The following is a 732-nucleotide window of genomic DNA, read 5'->3' on the forward strand; positions in this document are numbered from 1 at the left end:
TTGGGACGACTACCAGTGCCAACCCCTTATCCCGCGATGCGTCCGATACACAGATAGTTCCAAGGCGGCCGAGGAGCCTCACCGCATATCAATCGGGGTGCGAGGCGAGGGATGGGGCGGGAAGGCCCCAACGGCTAGACGGAAGAGGCTTCAGGGCCACCTCGGAATGGTCCAAGCATCGGACGCGCTTGGGGCGACTGCCAGTGCCAACCCCTTATCCCGCGATGCGTCCGATACACAGATGGTTCCAAGGCGGCCGAGGAGCCTCACCGCATAGCAATCGGGGGTGCGAGGCGAGGGATGGGGCGGGAAGGCCCCAACGGCTAGACGGAAGAGGCTTCAGGGCCGCCTAGGAATGGTCCAAGCATCGGACACGCTTGGGGCGACTACCAGTGACAGCCCCCTATCCCGCGATGCGTCCGATACGAAGATGGTTCCAAGGCGGCCGAGGAGCCTCACCGCATAGCAATCGGGGTGCGAGGTGGGGGATGCGGCGAGATGGCCCCAACGGCTAGACGGAAGAGGCCACAGGGCCGCGTCGGAATAGTCCAAGCATCGGACGCGCTTGGGGCGACTACCAGTGACAACCCCTTATCCCGCGATGCGTCCGATACGAAGATAGTTCCAAGGCGGCCGAGGAGCCTCACCGCATAGCAATCGGGGTGCGAGGTGGGGGATGCGGCGAGATGGCCCCAACGGCTAGACGGAAGAGGCTGCAGGGCCGCCTCGGAA

This window comes from Cryptomeria japonica, unplaced genomic scaffold (assembly GCF_030272615.1).
Source record: "Cryptomeria japonica unplaced genomic scaffold, Sugi_1.0 HiC_scaffold_76, whole genome shotgun sequence".
Taxonomy (NCBI): Eukaryota; Viridiplantae; Streptophyta; class Pinopsida; order Cupressales; family Cupressaceae; genus Cryptomeria; species Cryptomeria japonica.